This window comes from Periplaneta americana, chromosome 7 (genome assembly GCF_040183065.1).
Source record: "Periplaneta americana isolate PAMFEO1 chromosome 7, P.americana_PAMFEO1_priV1, whole genome shotgun sequence".
Lineage (NCBI taxonomy): Eukaryota > Metazoa > Arthropoda > Insecta > Blattodea > Blattidae > Periplaneta > Periplaneta americana.
This window is the reverse complement of record NC_091123.1, coordinates 176,120,230-176,139,724: the sequence shown is the minus strand read 5'-3', so window position 1 is coordinate 176,139,724 and position 19,495 is coordinate 176,120,230.

The window sequence follows — 19,495 nt, the reverse complement described above, 5'->3', positions numbered from 1 at the left end:
GTCGTGAATACATTTGCTGAAACCTTCATTTTCTGTAATTTGTATCACCCCCTCCAAAGTGGAGTGCGTGGCTTATTCGAGGGCGCGGAGTATTCGAGAAAATACGGTATTTTTTACGAGTTTTACATCGGTTCTAAACAAATAGGTTTCTAAGATGGGTGGGCCACCGGCGTAGCTCAGTCGGCTGAGGCGCTTGCTTGCCGATCCGGGTTCGATTCCCGCTTAGGGTGATTACCTGATTGAGTGTTTTCCGAGGTTTTCCCGAATGTCTATGGCGAATTCTCGTCAAATACCATCTCGCTATCACCAATTCCAATGATGGTAAATGACCCAGTAGTTGATACAGCACCGTTAAATAACGAAGTAAAAAAAGAGAGGTGGTTTCTTAATAGGAAGTGACCTTTCAGGAAGGTTTGACTGTAATTTCGTAATTTATAATAATACATTAGTTTCGTGTTTTGACTATGAGGAGAAAATACGAAGAAGTTCAACTTTTCTGCAAAATCGAAATGAAGAACGACAACGCGTTGCTGGGTAACGTCGCAAGCTGGAATGCTTTTAAGAAATGAAACACTGTTGCAGACTCAACGAAGGTTGCCTTAAGACCGGGGTTTCAGCCACAGTATCATTCGTCGCATTTTGCTACTCCAAAAATGCAACAAACTTTGAACGTAAATGTGCAAAAATGCGACAACCATATCTGACTTCAGAAACGAAGATGGTAATGGAGAAAATGAAATCAGAAATGTGTTTGAACTGATCTGAATTTAAATGAAATGCTAATGGCATGGGCAATGTTCAAAAAGGTATTGAGCAATAAATGTTCAGGAATTGATTTCAAAGACTTCGTGCAATTCATGTAAGTTAAGTGAATAATTTCTTCTAATTGATTTATATAATTCCATCGCATACTGTAAATTATGAGCGAGGATCTAGTTGCATGAATCTTGTAAAAACTGGAATTAGAAACCGCCTTTCAGTAAAAAGAGTTAGCACTCTGCTAACAATAAATCTTGAAGGGTCTACTAGTAAAGAATTTCAATGTTTAGAGTGCCCATAATATAACGTATTTTAATGTGATGTAAATTCAGCAGTAATTGATTCTAAACATGCCTACGTCTAATGATTTACTTACATAACTATATCTAGAGTGTGGTAAGATGGATTGAAAGTAATAAAACTTCAAGAAACAAATTACATAATTTCTTGTTTCTGCATACTTTATTAATTTTATCTTTCTGTACAATTACTTTGGTCCTCCAGCTTGGGGGTTGGGCGAAGAGCTAACAACCCATCACCGTAAAAAAACAGCTTGTTACGAAACCTTCAAATAAGCCTCGGAATGGGACTGATTCTCTGGCACGACCACACCAATTGTTTTTATGGTTGTGAAACTTGGACTCTCACTTTGAGAGAGGAACATAGGTTAAGGGTATTTGAGAATAAAGTGCTTAGGAAAATATTTGGGGCTAAGAGGGATGAAGTTACAGGAGAATGGAGAAAGTTACACAACACAGAACTGCACGCATTGTATTCTTCACCTGACATAATTAGGAACATTAAACCCAGATGGGCAGGGCATGTAGCACGTATGGGCGAATCCAGAAATTAGTTAGTTGGGAGGCCGGAGGGAAAAAGACCTTTGGGAAGGCCGAGACGTAGTAGTAGTAGTAGTAGTAGTAGTAGTAGGTTTATTTTGCCTGGCAGAGTTAAGGCCATGAAGCCTTCTCTTCCACTCAACCAGGTTTCAATAATACAAATACATGAGATAAAAATTTGATTGCAAAACAACACAAAAGAAAATAACTTAGAAATTACATAAAATATAGTAGGAAATTACAATAGACAAGATCAGTTACATAATATAAAATTACAAATGGTCAAGATCAGTTACATAATATATAAAATAAAGTAGAAAATTACACATAATCAAAATCAGTTACGTAACATAAGGGGAATACACACACACACAAACACACAATTTATAAGATCTAAAATGCCCGAGACAAATTGGACGATTAATTTACTTGAGATATATTATTCAGTTAATATACTATTTGGAGAATACATATGGGTGACAAGACATAAAATGTTGATGACGTAGATGGGAAGAAAATATTAAAATGGATTTGAGGGAGGTGGGATATGATGATAGAGAATGGATTAATCTTGCTCAGGATAGGGACCAATGGAGGGCTTATGTGAGGACGGTAATGAACCTCCGGGTTCCTTAAAAGCCAGTAAGTAAGTAAGTAATTAAGTAAGTGAGTAAGTAAGTACAATTACTTAGAATATTGAATAAGCTTTTCACAATTTGCACAAACGTAATTCTTCATTTGTGCATTTTTGCGATAATTATTTGTTTCTTAGCTTAAACCCAGCTTAAAACTTCTGTCTTCAAGATGATAGCCCGACAACTCATCTTAAAAAACGCTTTACCAGTTAACCGAGTTATTCCAGCACCCTTCGTTTCGGTTACGCAAGCTTTCTCATGTAAATACGCGATGCAGTCCTTGGTAACGAGTGTAGCAGAAAGCATGTGATATGTCTATTTGTATACCATGTCCTCCAGTCATTGCTTTTACATAATCCCCGTCAGTATTCAGACATCAGTCCCTCCCTGTTTCTCAATGCCAACGTCGTGACTTGATCGGCCGCCGTGAAGTTCCGCAACCCGTACAACACACACCTCCGCCGATTAACGATTGGTTTTCATATTTTATTCCCTTTATGCACGATTACACGGAACGTCTGCGTAACATCCCGTTGCTGAGTAATAATCTCCATGGATACCAGCATGAAATAATAAACAATGTTCTCCTTGCAGTCCATAAGCCACTACATACTTTCTCCTTTTATGGTATACAGAGAAAGTCCGAGCAATTCGAAGCTGTAAAATGTGGATTCCAGAGGAAATAGTACGTAACATGGGCAGTCCTGCGGCATTCTTGACAAGTCTGTGTACGACAGACAGATAGCCCGGCATACTGAACGTGTTTTGATTGCACTTCCTTAACACAGACGAAGCAAATCTAGCTGGACAAATCAATAACTTTCCTGCATTTTAACGGATTGTTATGAACTTTGTACAGACCTTACAGGTAGCACGAACTTTGATTACGTTTGTGTAAGAGTAACTACCTCTCTATAGAGGCTAGTTTTAGACAAAATTAACAACTTCTCTCTTTTCTGATTTTTATGAAACTTTGTATAGGAGTTACAGGAAACACACATATATATTTGTGCGAGATCGTGCGTATTTGCTTGGTTTCCGCACAAAACCAATCCGCGGAAAGTCTAAAATTCCACATTCAGTATTCCCAACCTAACACACATAACAATTTCCCTCTTCTTACCGCTTAAGCGCGACATTCATTTTACTGCTTTAGGCTTTTAACATATTATTTTTAGAGACGTTCAATATAGTAATAATTATAAATTGGAAACTTACCACTGCAATTTCACCTAAATTGCACTGTTAATTATTGTTTTTAAATATTTGCAAAAATTAAGTAAACTCTGCAACTCCACTAAAGTTACTGCATTCGTGATGCAAGTAACATTAAGAAAGCCGTGAAAAAATCAACAAGATTCCAGATGCCGATGTTATTACTGCAATATGTTATATAAATAATATTGTTAAAATATTAAAATGAAAAATAAATCATTACATAACCTTACCGTTTGTTTTAAGTTCGCATTTATAGACTGGGGGAAAAAAAGACAGACGTATATCACGGCCTACTGGAGTATAGTAAACACAGAAAACATTTTAAAGCAACAATGTTGAAGATAGATATTTTTGTTTTGCAAATTTGCCGTCATTGAACAGAAACCAAGATGGAGATTTCATTGCAACTAATTAGAAATTCCTCTTTCAGGTATGTAATGAACGATCTTCGCACAAAATAATGTAGGATACACGAGCTGTATGTTTTCTTTCAATTCTCGGAAATTAAAGAAGCTCAACTACGTTTCGCTTTTTCAAACTTTTCCTCGAACATGAAAACTTCAACATACCGCTCTTGTAACGTATATTACTATTGTATAGAAACACTGACTACGTCTATGTAAGAGGAACTAGCGGTAGTTTTTCGTGAAACAGCTGCCACGGCGTTATCTTGTGTCCACCACTGAAAAAAAAAAAGATAAATATCTTTTCTGACCACACACCATATTTTATTGTTAATATCGACATCCATATACTCCGAACCGTTTCAGTAGCATATATATGCTCTCCTTGGTTATTTTAACTTCCTTTAGAATTAAAATTATTATTTCATAATTATTACAAATTCATATTTTTTCACGTTTATTGCTTGGTTCGTGATGGCCCCAGCTATAGAGCACGTCTTGTTAGAATTATTTTGCAGTGATAGTGTTTTGTTATAAGCAAAGTGAACATATACTTTGAAAAGTGAACAAATGAAGCAAATCTATACTAATAATAAATCTGTAGCCGAAATTGTTCTGGTAATTTTCGATTTTCCAAAAATAACTGGTCCTAACATATATAATTAACCACCCTGAAATCGAAAATCGCATTTTTTAAATTTTTGTTTGTATGTCTGTCTGTATGTTTGTTACCTTTTCACGCGATAATGGCTGAACCGATTTATATGAAAATTGGAATATAAATTAAGTTCGTTGTAACTTAGGTTTTAGGCTATATGGCATTCAAAATACTTTATTTAAAAGGGGGGTTATAAGGGGGCCTGAATTAAATAAATCGAAATATCTCGCTTATTATTGATTTTTGTGAAAAATGTTACATAACAAAAGTTTCTTTAAAAATGATTTCCGATAAGTTTTATTCTTTACAATATTTTCATAGGACTGATATTTAATGATATAAATGAGTTTTAAAATTAAAATAACTCCAAGATGGTGCAATGAATTAAGAACAAATGACTTCGTCTATAAGGGGCCTTGGACAACAACAATTGAAACAGGGGCTTTGGACATCAACAATCGAAAGCTATTAAACATAGCCTACAGAGAATGTTTCTGTGTTTGTATGAAGTAATATCAGAAGCTAAATTAACCGATTTGTATAATTATTATTTCACCATTGGAAAGTGTAGCTTCTCTAGATGGACATAATGCTATAATATTTTTACAGTAACGTCTGAGTAAATCGAGGACAGGTAAGATTAAAATAGCTTCTTATGCACAGAAAATTTGATAGGCTATTTTGTACATTAGTTTTCTGTATTTCTTAAAATAATATTTATGTACACTCATTTTAATCTCAGAGAATTAACGAACAACGAGAGTGTATTGATTTAGTATGCAGTAATAGTACGTTAGCTTAGCAATACATTATTTTATAATTCAAATTTTAACTATGCTCAATTGAATCGTGTTAAAATACATAAAATGTAGTATGCAATGCAAAAAAATGGGTAATGAGCGAAGCAGATTATCTTGCGCTGTTGTAAAAGTTGTTCCCTGGATCAAACGTCCTATTTTAATTATGTAATTACTTTATATTTATTTCTAACAGTCGACCTGGTTGGCGAGTTGGTATAGCGCTGGCCTTCTATGCCCAAGGTTGCGGGTTCGATCCCGGGCCAGGTCGATGGCATTTAAGTGTGCTTAAATGCGACAGGCTCATGTCAGTAGATTTACTGGCATGTAAAAGAACTCCTGCGGGACAAAATTCCGGCACATCCGGCGACGCTGATATAACCTCTGCAGTTGCGAGCGTCGTTAAATAAAACATAACATTTAATATTTATTTCTAACAGGTGCAGCGGAGCGCACGGGTACGGCTAGTACATAATAATAAATGGCTGTGAATAAAATGTTGTGGATTCAAGAGTAATTATTTGTATTTGTAAAATTAGCTTCTTGTTTTTTCTACTGAAGTAGGTGACGAGATTAAATTAATTAATTGTTTAAATATAATAATTAAACTTGATGTAGTAACAATTTCCTTCTTGTGCTATACTTCAAGGAAAGTAAATGTGTTCTATGATAATTGAAAAAATAAAATCACAGAATAAATAGTCGGCCATTAAACTAATAAAATAAAATAATTAATTTATTGTTTAAACATAATGAGCAAATCTAGCTGCAATAAAAACTTTCATGAGTTTATACTGTATAACAAAAATGCATTAAGCTATAAAATGCCCTAATTATTAACAACAAATATTATTGGGGTCGAAAAGACCCCAGATAAGGCCCGTAACACACTTGAAGAGTTTTCGCTAGCGAGAAATGTGTTACGAGAAAGAGGCGAAGAGCCTTCCTCCACACACTTGGCGAGTTCTCGCTATCACAGATCACACCTCGCTATGATCATCAATGCACTGCCTTCATGCAGAAAGCATTTTTCTGATTATAGTAATCACTCGTTAGAGTAAATATTTTAGGTTATGTATTGTAGTACTTAAATATGTAACCTGTAAGTATACTTTACAAATTACGTATGAACGCTATGTTGAATCTGAGTATTCAGATGATGAGGAAATGGAGTTACATGAACATATTTTGTTAATGAAAAGAAAAAGTAGGCCTGAAATTAAAGCCAGAAATATCTGAAAATCACATTGTATCTTACGAAAATAAGGGCGAGTTTTGGACACTGGTTTCGATTTGAACGATGATACGTTTAGGCGTTATTTCAGGTTGAATGGACCACAGTTTTTTGCCATTTAACATGAAAGTTTGCAAACTCCAAACTTTCATGCTTATGCTTACGTGATTTGCAAACAGAACACAATCGTGGAGCGTTGAAGTATACTACAGAATATGAGGAAATGGCGTCGTTGTTATGTTTCCATGGTTACCAAGTATGTATGCGGTTATGTTTATGTTCCCATCGTGAATGATGGTATGACTTCTTGATTTTACCGTAACGTTTATATTCTTAAGTTGACGCTTACGTTATGTTTAATTTTCATTGTGAATGAGTGGGTTACCTGAACTATGTCACAACTACACAATAGCCCACATTATCAGGGTTTCAACTGATGTTAAATTCTGCAAAAAAAAAAAAATTATGAAGAAGAAAGAAGAAAATGCTTAGCCCATGGACAGAAGAACATCATTCTTTTTATAACAACATATAAAAAATATAAATATAAATATAGTGTGCCTTAACCACTTCCCTGATTAACCCGAGTTAACTCGGGTTGCTAACTTGTGTCAAAATTTATTAACCCGAGTTAACTCGTTTGAGTCCCTTTTTTCACTGCTAAGGATTATATCCCGAATATATACGTTTCCATTCTTTCATTAACCTTTTCCTCACTAGATGGCTACAGAAGTTAGTGATATTGCTATATCTGGTGGTGTTTTTTGTACTTTTTCCTTGCGAGTGGAATTCTATGCTCATATAGCATTCACACACAGTAGTGAGTAGAGTTGGGCAACACGATTCTTTTTCAGAAGTCGATTCCAACGATTCAATCACACATTACGAATCGATTCTAACGATTCGTTCACGAGTCTTCTCAGGCTGCGATTCCAACTATTCTTTTGAATCGTCAACGAGTTCACGATTCTTCCCAGTCTGCGATTCCAACTATTCTTTTGAATCGTCGCAAGACACTTTCCTTTGCAAACCACGCGTAGAACAAAAACGTTCTACATCTCTCTCATAGATGGCATAAGAGGCGAGACATTGGATTGTCTCTTTCTCATTGGCTGGAACCATTCAGTATGACCTCCATTAGTCTACAAAATTACCCAAGATAATGTCTCTAAATTATAATTTATCAACTGAATCTTATTATGAAGTACATTTTTTGCATTACATCTCTATTTTACTATGCAAATTTCAGGTTTGTGTTCATTATTTTCCATACTTAACAAATGCAGTACATATTTTGATTTCACTCTCGCTCGGGAGCATTTGACACGGTTCGGAAATTTCGTTGACAGGTTACATCAAACAACGAATAGAATCGTGGGTTACGATACCATGCCGATTCCTTAATATTCTTTTGAATGACGATTCGTTACGATTCTTTTGAACGACGATTCGTTACGATTCTTTTGAACGACGATTCGTTGATACCACGAATCGATTCTTACGATTCTTTATTATTAGCCGTTCGAATGAACGATTCGTTCACGAATCGACCCAACTCTAGTAGTGAGTAGATGCTAGTTAGTTTTGGAGGTTTCTGTTTGTGTTTAGTGTTTTTTATGCTGTTTTGTGTAAAGATGGATCAAGTTAGTGATTCCGAAACTTTTGATCAGGAATATATTCCTGTAAAAGATTAGGAAATGAAACATTGGTATCAGAAGACGAAGTTATAGACCAACAAACAAATTCAGATCAGTTGATGTCGCGTCTTTTCGACAGTGGTTTGAATAGAAGACATCTGGCACCATTTCTTCTGCACCTCCGAGGTCCCCATTCCCTGAAATTTTAACATTGTTTCTGATAACGATAATTCTCAATTTTTTTAATTATTCTTTAATAATGACCTCATCAACATTATATTCGAGGAGACGATTCGGCATGCTAATAAGTGTTCACAGAATGCTGAAAATAATTCGTGGCGGCCTACTACAGACTCTGAAATACGTGTACTTTTGGGCATAGTGATACTGCAGAACATTATTCACAAACCTGAAGAACAGATGTACTGGTACAAATATTCAATGACTGCTACACCATTCTTCCCAAAACGCTCTCATATAGGAGAGCAGATACTACTGTCCGGAATGCAATGTGCCACTGTGCGTAATACCCTGCTTTCGAGTCTATCACACGACAAGCAATATTTAACGCCTTGATAACAGCACTGGTATTGTACCTCATAAAAAAAAAACATAAGTTGGTAAATAGTTCAGGAGAAAATCAAAGTGGGACAACTACCAGAGCTGGAATCAAGGTGCATGAGATAACTCGGGATAATAATTCAGGTATGAATGTATGTCTATTTCATGGTGATTTTTAAGTATGTAAGAAAATTAGTGATGTACAGTGATTCTGTAATATTAAATGACCTCTTTACGAAAATAAAAAAAATATGACACTTTTTTTTTTCATAAAACTGGTAAAATATATAGTAAGAGAAGAGGTTAAAGGTTAATACTTGATTAAAAAAATAATAATTTAGTTTATTGCAAAAATTTATAAACACAACGCAATATTTACTTTTAAAATGTAAATAATACTTTTGTGCATAAACATTAGTGCAATTTGATTACATAAAAGCTACTGTAGTTTAACTGATTTATTTAATTTAGTTTATTGAAAAATGTGTAATCAAAGTGGAATATTTACTTTTAAAATATAAATAATACATTTTGTACACAAACAGTAGTGCAATTTGGTACGTGAAAGCTGCCGTACTTTAACTGATTTAATTTAGTTTATTGAAAAAAGTTGTAAACACAATGGAATATTTACTTTTAAAATATAAATATTACTTTTGTACATAGACATTAGTGGAAATTGGTACATGAAGGCTATTGTACTTTAACTGATTTAATTTAGTTTATTGAAAAAAAGAAAGAATCCATCATGAGTGATTTGGAATGTGGTAGTGATATAATATATGACGAATTAAGTTCTGAACATGAATACAATTTTAATATGAGAAGAAACTCCGAAGGCTGTGAAAGAACAGTTCAAGAAACGTTCCAACATCGTAAAATCTCGAACTAGTTCTGAGAAAGTACTCCACTAGCGCATGCGTGGAAAGATGTTCGGTATTATAATTCGTAACGTATTCTTAATTGCTTGCAGGAAACAAACCTAACGTTGCAAGCTCATCACATCGGTCATTGGCTTCAAATTAGCGGTTTTATAGTTACACTAGTGGCTTGTGCAGCAAATACTGCTGCAAACTAAGTTCGTTAGACGTTAAAATAAAAATTTTTCAGATTTATTTTCAATGAAGAATACTTGTCTTTTTGATAGTTATTTGCTTCCATAATAATGAAACATACTCCCTCTGAATGGATTTTTTAGGCCAAATGCTTTTTCTTGAACCTATCCAACTTCAGTTTTTGAGTTTCAACGCCAAAACGCAAGTATCAATGTCAGGACGATAGCAGTAGCTATTTCAGGTCATTGTGGATTGTAGGCAAAAGTTAAAAAAATGTCAGGTTTGCTAAGCTTTCGAACAATAGCATTTTCGTATAGCTGATGCATGTAGAACTTGAAATCTAGAGCGTAAAATCATTTTATCCTACTAAGAGATCTTGCTGAAATGATCTGGAGACAACAAAATTTTCTAGGCCTCTTATTTTATCAGTAAGTAATACCTTTTGATCTTTCCTTAGGAACTGTAATTTTTGCGCTCTCTCGAGCCAATACTGAAGACAATGACACATATCAATATCTACACTACACCGCCATTAAGTGTATGAAAAAGACCCAACCCAACTGGGTTAATAAGTATAAAAATATTTGATTTTTAATAACAATATTATTATCTTACTTAAGTTTTGTAGCTATATATAGCAGCCACTCAGTAAATTATAGAAATGAAGATCTAAATTAAGATATTCTCTACATTTACTTACATAACCACAAAACGTTTCACTTTCATGTCATGAATATAGCATCAGTATTATGTACAATTAATGAAAAATAGATGCATCATGATATTAACTACAATAATATTTAATTTCTAACGGTAATAATGTCATCAAACGACCTCAAGTTTCGTACATTTGAATATCCAATACACAGCTGTACTCAGAAAATTATACACTGCAGAATCAGTTTTTAATAACAAATTGAATTGAGCTCTAAATATGTCGGCAATCCCGCAGGTCATGGCCTTCGTGTAATAGCCTATTGTTTATTGTAGTGTGTGTTTTGTTCTGAAATTCAATCAAGTCGGCCGTGATTGAATAAACTTAGTTCTCGAAACTGACAACAGATGGATTTTGGAAAATAGGAAAATTATGTAGGAAAATTGACATTTCACTGATAACTACTACTTTTCCGAAAAACTTTGGATGCCAGGCATGAAAATGAGGGGTCTCTCATTAAAATCCGTTCAGCCGTTTTCCCGTAATTTCCATTACCAGTTCAAATTATATATATATATATATATATATATATATATAGATTTACACGAAAATCGTCCACGCTATTGAAAACGCTAGAGAGTAAATTATTTTTTATTATGTTTTCTATCGATATAGACGAAAATCACGAGCCTACTCGCAGTAGTTACCGAATAAGAGGGTGTTAAACATTTGAAAAAATTATTTTTTTTCTGAGAAAACTGTGAACCTTCCACCAATATGGTATAACACTTTTTTCTTGCATATATGTACAAGATGAGCTATTTGCTCTAAAAATCTGCAGAGTTATTTCCAGCATGTAAATCGGATTAAACAGCGAACTGCCGCCTTTTCGTTCCTATCTTCCAAAGCCTTCTGTCTTGTGCATCTTGAATTTTCAGTCACTCAGTTTCCATATTGTTTATCATGTCTTCCCTCCATGTTTGTTTTTATCTTCTTTTTCCTTTGTGGTACTTCCATTCATAATATAATTATTTTGCCATCTCTGCTCCGATATTCTCAAAAAAGTCCAACCAATTTAACTGTTTTCTTTCAATTTTATCTACTACATTTTCCATTTTGAATCTTGCGTACAACACTTTTAACACTTGAATATAATTAATTGTTTAACTAGTGGACTTACTCGTGTTAATTATGTAAGATTTGTCCGGCTTACAGCTGTTTCAGTGCTTCACGCACCATCCTCAGAGCCTACTAGATCGCGGCGTCATCTCGAACTTCTCTGCCTCTTATGTGGGTGTGTTCGATTGTTGAAAGGTGTTGAAGAGTGGAGTCTATTAGTGTCAAATTTCAGTACACACACTAGTAGGCTCTGAGGATGGTGCGTGAAGCTCTGAAACAGCTGTAGGCCGGACAAATCTTACATAATTAACACGAGTAAGTTCACTAGTTAAACAATTAATTACTACATTTTCCTTGGCATTAAATTTTTCCCTAATATCTTCATTCTTGACCTGTTTCAATATACATATTCTTGCACTTCTTCGCAAGTAATCCATTTGGACTGCCATGACTTTCCTTCTTAAATCTGCATTTATTACTCAAATTTCACTTTCTTATTCCGAAACAGATTCCGACAGTATTTTTTCAATATTAATATTTTTGTGTCTTTCTTTATAAATGTTTGTTCCACCAAATTGAAATTAAGCAAAATGTAATTTTGTTTGCTTTTTTTCACTCTGTTCTTCACTTCTTGTTTTCCCCAGACACAGTTTTGTTTATCACTGCTTCTATATATGTAGAATTCTCAACCAGCTTTACTTTTCCTGCACCAATAATAAGATTTAATTTCTTAATGTTATCAATTGCCAAATATTATGATTTTGGAAATTAACTGAGAGGCACTATGATTCGTATAAGTGTTTCAATCTCTTTACCATGAATTTTAAACCAAAGGACCTTGTACAATTATTATTATTACCTGGTTGTATGCGAAATTAAGGTTAAACAGATATTGAATTCCTACTAATACTGTACTTTCACACCTTGATCATTTTGTTTCCAATACTACAGAATTCCTTTTATGTAAGTATTAAATAATAAAATGTATTATTATTTTTATTATTATTATTATTATTATTATAGGGGTACAGTACATCAGTTATTCATAGATTTCAAAAAGGCATATGACTCGGTTCAGAGAGAAGTTTTATATAACATTCTTATTGAATTTGGTATTCCCAAGAAACTAGTTCGATTAATTAAAATGTGTCTCAGTGAAACGTACAGCAGAGTCCGTATAGGCCAGCTTATGTCTGATGCTTTTCCAATTCATGCGGGCTAAACCAAGGAAATGCACTATCACCTTTACTTTTTAACTTTGCTCTAGAATATGCTATTATGAAAGTTCAGGATAACACAGAGGGTTTGGAATTGAACGGGTTACATCAGCTTCTTGTCTATGCCGATGACGTGATTATGTTAGGAGAAAATCAACAAACGATTAGGGAAAACACGGAAATTTTACTTGAAGCAAGTAAGGCGACAGGTTTGGAAGTAAACTCCGAAAAGATGAAGTGTATGATTATGTCTCGTGACCAGAATATTCTACGAAATGGAAATATAAAAATTGGAAATTTATCCTTCCAAGAGGTCAAGAGGTAGAAAAATTCAAATATCTTGGTGCAACAGTAACAAATATAAATTACACTCGGGAGGAAATTACACGCAGAATAAATATGGGAAATGCGTGTTGTTATTCGGTTGAGAAGTTTTTGTCATCTAGTCTGCTGTCAAAAAATCTGAAAGTTAGAATTTATAAAACAGTTATATTACCGGTTGTTCTGTATGGTTGCGAAACTTGGACTCTCACTTTGAAAGAGGAACAGAGATTAAGGGTGTTTGAGAATAAGGTTGTTAGGAAAATATTTGGCGCTAAAAGGGATGAAGTTGCAGGAGAATGGAGAAAGTTACACAACGCAGAACTGCATGCATTGTATTCTTCACCTGACATAATTAGGAACATTAAATCCAGACATGCATATAGAGTGTTTATTGGGAGGCCGGAGGGAAAAAGACTTTTGGGGAGGCCGAGACGTAGATGGGAAAATAATATTAAAATGGATTTGAGGGAGGTAGGATATGATGGTAGGGACTGGATTAATCTTGCTCAGGATAGGGACCGATGGCGAGCTTATGTGAGGGCGGCAATGAATCTACAGGTTTCTTAAAAGTAATTTGTAAGTATTATTTTACTATAAACCTTTATTGAATATTATATTTGCAGCCTTAGTATGTTACTTCAAATGAATTATTAATCATTACTAGATATTTAAATCTAGCGGATTTCCTGGTCATGTGGTGCATTGTGCAAGGTGCAAGGTGCAAGGTGCAAGGTGCAAGGTGCAAGGACCTTCTCAAGATAAGAAAATGCAAGTGGAGTGCGAAGAATATATGTGCAGTCATCCGTTTCCTTTGGATAGAAAATAGTACACATAATTATTTATACCTTTGTTGTGAAATTGAACTAGATTTTGACATCTCTAGCCAGGTGGAGAGCGAAAAAACCTTTTCATAAAGGAATCTCAGTCACTGATTATAAAATCCCGCCATTATTTTAGTAAATTACTAGTCGTTTGCTGTAAATTCCTGTTGCTTGGTGCGTGATTTCCACAGAAGCAAGATTCAATTGGCAGTGAAGGAATGACTTAAGTTCTCATTACCAGCCATTAATATTTTAAAATTAATTATAATTAATTGATTAACTAGTGCACTTACTCGTGATAATTATGTAAGATTTGTGTGGCTTACATCATACTTTTTATAACAACATATAAAAAATCTAAATATAAATATAGTGTCCCTTAACCACTTCCCTGGTGTGGCTGGTGTTGGAGATTTCTTTATGGAATTAAGGAAATCAGTTGTGGCAAGAAAGCTAAGTGTACCCATGGCTAGCACATCTGAAATGGGTAGGCAAATAAAACAAAGTTCATTCTTCAAATCCAAATCCAAAACTTGAAGGACACGAAGAAGAAGAAAGTATTTTGAGTATGGCATTTGAAATACAAAATACATCAATTTTATGTATTTAAATACAAAATACTTTCTAAAATCCTTACAAATTACAAAATACAAATGTATTTTAAATACGTATTTTAAATACTGCCCAGCCCTGGATGTAACACTGCATATTTCGATATACTGTACCACGGTCAAGCTATAATGGGGGCGGGGGGAAGAGGTAAATGAGTAAATGATGTCCCCCATAACTCCGTTATATGGAGATTCTATGGTTTTGCTTTGCCTCCAAGGAAACAGTTCTCTCTCTCTCTCTCTCTCTCTCTCTCTCTCTCTCTCTCTCTCTCTCTCTCTCTCTCTCTCCGCCTATACTTCAGATGCATACTAACAATTGTTCCTCCTCTGGCACTTACCAAGTGAGATGCACTGCCTGATAATAGATGTACAGTACACATCAGCCAGAACCTCAGAGGGGTATAACTTAATATCATATATTTTTGGAGCTGCGTATGACTGTTTCCTTGATTGTAGTATGGCTAGTTTCATTTTTAAGAATTTTTTAGGGAGAGAGAGCCTATAACAAGTTCGTGAACTGGAGTAATTTCTTATTTCCTGTAACTGCCTAACTAGTCTGAGAGGTGTTCAAAAAAATTTTTTTTTTCCTTTTTTCTTTTTTTTTTTTTTTTTAAATTGAAGTAAACTTTATTGTACATAAATAAATACAGTATAGTTGGGAATAACAAACAGAGAAAAGAAAACAAAAGAAAAAAATAAAATAACTTCACACTTGTTTATAGGTACTGCCCACTGGCAATCCTAAAAGTACCCTATAGCCTCGTATCACTATGACGTTTTCTTTTTAATCTTCTATGGGCTGGATCTGTCCCACGCCGTGGCGTCGCAGTCTAAGGCATCCCGCCTAGGACTCGCGTTACGGAATGCGCGCTGGTTCGAGTCTTGATGGGGGAAGAAATTTTCTCATGAAATTTCGGCCAGTGTATGGGACCAGTGCCAACCCAGCATCGTGATGCACTTGGGGAGCTACGATAGGTAGCAAAATCCGGTTGCGAATACCAGCTATAACGGCTGGGGGGATCATCGTGCTAACCACACGATACCTCCATTCTGGTTGGATGATCGTCCACCTCTGCTTCGGCATGTGGGCGTGAGGCCAGCAGCCGGCTGGTCGGTCTAGGCCCTTCACGGGCTGTAGCACCACGGATTATTATTATTATGGGCTGGATCTTGTGGTGGATTAGTGATAATTACTTGAAGTAGCAGATTCAGGTGGTTTAGGAAGGAGTTGCTCTGTCTTAGGACCTCCATCACCTCAGGAATACAGAGATCATCGTGCAGGTTCTTGTTGCTAATATACCAAGATGCACAAGACATCAGCCTCAAATAGCGATTTTGCATGACCTATATTCTTCTTATTTGTGATGCAAAAGCAGATCCCCAAATTGAACATCCATATTGCCACACAGGGCTCACGATTGAAATATAGATAAGTCTCTTGTAGTGTAGAGGCAATGGAGATTTGTCTTGAATAATGTGTTTTAGCAGGTAGATTCTGTGTCTAATTCTTTTAACAATAGCTGATGTGTGGTTATGCCAAGTAAGTGTTTTTTCCTTGCAGTCAAAAGTACAGGCTGGAAATATCCCAGCACTTTACACATGGCATGGCTTCAGTGAAAAAAAAAAAAAAGCTGAGACTACAGCTCTCATTAAGCAATCCAAGTGCTTCTATTTTCTGAATCCCAAATCACACCCTGCTGGTGAATAAGAAACTGAGAAGGGTAGAGAAAAAGCATTTCTCAGAGTTCATAACTCGAATTGATTGGAGATGACCTATCATTGTGCCATTAACCTTTTAAAATATTGGCGTTCCTAAATTTGAGAAAGGTTTTTCTTGAACGCAGTTACTCACAAAATAATATCAATGAAGAGTTAGGCTATATTCGGAAAACGTATTATGTGTCTTTCACGTGTTAAATTTTATTATCTTGTTAACATGTTTCGGCCTGCTATTGGCCTTCTTCAGAACTGGTTGTTGCTGGTCTTGGCGCCTTTTGTTTTGTTTCCTGTAGGGGTGTGTTTGTGTAGTATAATGTGGAGTCAAAGAGTGTGTGTGTTCTGAAATTGAGTTGTGTGTTGAGAATTTCATTTGGATGTGTTTTTGTGTGTCTGTATATTTCGTATTGTTCTAGTGTGTTTAATTTCTGGCTTTTTGATTGGATGTGTAGGATTTCCATGTCTGTGTTGACGTCTCTGTAGGCGTGGTTAGCATTTTTGATGTGTTCTGCATATGTGGAAGTGTTTTGTAGTTTTGTTATGGCTGTGATGTGTTCTTTGTAACGTGTTTGAAATGATCTGCCTGTCTATCCTATGTAGAAGTTACATTTGAGTTTGTATACATCTGTGTGGTTGTATTTGTTTGTTTGTGTGTTGAGATGTTTTTGTAGAGTATTATTTGTTCTGTATGCGATGTTGTAATTTAATTTCTTGAATGAGGTTGCAATCTTATGTGTTTTCTTGTTTTCGTATGTTAGTGTGATGTATTTTTTGTGATTATGTTTTGTCTTTTGTATTATGTTGGGGTTGTATCCTTTTTCTTGTGCTATGTATTTGATTGTGTTTAGCTCTTCTTTGTAATCATGATGGTTCATTGGTATGTTGAGTAGTCTGTGTACCATTGTTCGGAATGCAGCTTGTTTGTGTTGTGTTGGGTGGTTGGATGTGTTGTGTATGTGTGTTCTTGTTTTTGTTGTGGGTTTTCTGTAGACTTTGAATGTGTGTTTGTTGTCTACTTTTGTTATTGTGATGTCTAGAAAATGTCTGGATTTGTTTTCAATTTCTAATGTGTAGTGTAGCTTTGGGTGTATTTTGTTTATGCGTTGATGCAGGTTTTGGATCTGTCTTTTGTTTCCTTTGTATAGTATTAGTATGTCATTACGTATCTGTGCCAATATATGATGTTGTCTGCGTGTTTGTTGTTGTCTTTGTTTAGTATGTATGTCTGTTCTGTGTGGTGTAAGAATATTTGTGCTAGTATGCTGGAAATGGGTGATCCCATGGGTAGGCCTTCGGTTTCAGTGTAATATTTGTTATTGTATGTGAAGTAGTTTTGTTTTGTGATAATATCTGTGATGTGGACGATTTCTTTAATCTGTTCTTAGTTTTTGAGCACTTGTTCTATAATATGTTTTCAGAAGTGATATAGTGTTAAAAGTTGTGTAATCAAGATGTATATGGAAGAGTTATACTTCAGGAATTGCTCCAATGTATGAACAATAAAATTAAATGAAACTGCTGACTGAAGAAATAGGATGTGGTGATAGAGATCTCTTGAAATTAAAATCTGCACACCCCCAGACCTACTTTTCAACACTGATGCAACATCATTCGAATGTGCAATTATTTTATACAAACTCAATCCTATTTCATTTAATGTCTCCAAAATATTTGCAACTGTATTCTCTTCATCTTGAGCTTTGAGACCCTAAAACAGCAAGACACCTTTCTGCAGGCTTCATGTTATACATAATTAAATCGAAGAGCAACTGCCAGATCGTCAACATTTTGTCTCTCGTTTCATCTGCCAGTAATGGAACAAAGACACTATTTTTAATTTCGTCCATTTTTATTTCGACAGCTGTGTCAGCTTTTATATAAATTATTTCATTCTGAATGTCTGGGCTAATATATTTGGCATTTTGAGAGATATTTGTTGCTATTTCAGAAAGTTTATCTTTTTTCATTGAAAATTCAGAGTCCACACCTGTGGAGTAACGGTTGGTACGTCTGGCCGCGAAACCAGGTGGCCTGGGTTCGAAACCTGATCGGAGCAAGTTACCTTGTTGAGGTTTTTTTCCGGAATTTTTCCCCAACCCAATTTAAGCAAATGCTAGGTAACTTATAGTGCTGGACTCTGGATTCATTTCACCGGCATTATCACCTTCATTTCATCCAAACACTAAATAACCTGAGATTTTGATACGTCGTAAAATAACCTACTACAAAAAAATTCCGAAAAATATAAAAAGAGGCCACTGGAATCGTTGCCTAACATTTCATATCCTTTATCACCTCTTAATTACAGCAGTTTAGACACCAGAAACTGAACAACTACAGCAATAGAAGGAATATAATCTGTTCTTCTCTACAGTGTTATCAATAGGGACCAGATTTTTATGTAATTACATATTATATTCCTTTCCACCTAACCGTATATAAATAGCAAATCTTTGCGAATCTTGTAATTACCGTTAATATATTAAAATTTGATACTACATATTTTTACATATTTGCCCCACATTAACATATTATGGCTTGGTATTACATAAATCTACACATTTAGTGGTTTTGTTCAATTTTACTTCTCTAAAAGGAAAAAAAAAAAAAAAAAAAAAACTTCTGCTGGGGAAGTTTACAATTAAAAATACACAGATTTAAAAAGCCTTTTTACCTACCCAAGAAAGGATATATTTCGGGACGAAACATAACGTCCTTAGTTCCAGAAAGTAATAAAGGCACTCACCCTATACCACCCTTGTAAATATGAGTGAACAAAAGGCAACCTTTCTCATACAACTACCTTGTATTTTAAAAATCCCTCAGAAAGTAGTGTTGCCTTCATGCAGTGGAGTGGGACGAGGATGACATGATTTGTCTCGAACTATAATTGTTCTGCATACATCTTAACAAGCCATCCCCATGCAGTTTGCAACCTTACCCACCCTCTTCCTAATCCTTCCAGGGAAAACCTGTGTCAAGTCTGACATGAGATGCAATAAAGTAGCCGACTTTTGAAAAGAAGCTGGAGTAAAGGAAAAACTGGAAAGATGTTGAAAGATTAAAATAAATAGCTTTTCAGGTTATTGCTTGACCTCTTTACTTTAAATTTAGTAGACCTATATGGAAATGGGATTTTCTGAACAATTATTAAGTATGGTTCTCGGCTGGAATAATCCTACCCTTCTGAATGAGACAGGAATGTCACTTTTCATACAACAGTTTGTAAATGCCT